The sequence below is a fragment of the Gavialis gangeticus genome, unplaced genomic scaffold (genome assembly GCF_001723915.1).
Source record: "Gavialis gangeticus isolate Ggan-Ray unplaced genomic scaffold, GavGan_comp1, whole genome shotgun sequence".
Lineage (NCBI taxonomy): Eukaryota > Metazoa > Chordata > Crocodylia > Gavialidae > Gavialis > Gavialis gangeticus.
In genome coordinates this window covers 57739911-57740432 of record NW_017729034.1, presented here as the reverse complement: position 1 = coordinate 57740432, position 522 = coordinate 57739911, and the positions used below count along the sequence as shown (strand labels likewise).

General features: G+C 53.6%; 1 protein-coding gene across 3 annotated transcripts in view; it reads left to right on the top strand.

Annotated features, from left to right (window-relative positions):
• Nucleotides 1-522, top strand: part of AGT (angiotensinogen) — a 26555-nt gene that overhangs the window by 8504 nt on the left and 17529 nt on the right. The gene's annotated exons all lie outside the window — the stretch shown is intronic.

Below are 522 nucleotides of genomic sequence, written 5' to 3'. Positions count from 1 at the left end.
GGGGGGGTGGCATACGGCCGGACATGAAGTGGTGGCAGCGCGGGGTGGTGGGTGGCAGCGGTAGCATGCGAGCTTCCCTCCCCACCACTGCATCTGGTTGGCTGGGTGGCACTTGTGCAGCCCACAGAGGGGTGCTGTTGCCCTTGCCCTTGCCCCAACCCCGGCCCTGCTCCTGGCAGTCAGCAGCGTGGGTTGGTGGGTGGCGGTGCTCCATCCCCGCCTGCCTGCCTGTAACCCTAGGGCCTTCCCAGTTACCCCCAGGGGTACGCGTACCCCTGGTTGACAACCCCTGATCTAGGCTATATGAGAAGGGGTCTGGGAAAGCACATTTTTTAGCTTGGCTGAAATGTATGCAACACAATTACTAAATAATCAGAGCAGATCTGGAAATCTTTTAGCTCTTTAATTATAGGTCTGAATATAGGATCTGAGAAGAAAAGTTTGTTTTGATGGATTTAAGCCAAAAGCTGTTGATAAAGGAAAGGAATGAATGGTGCTGTGTTGACTGTGATTGCCTTAAAC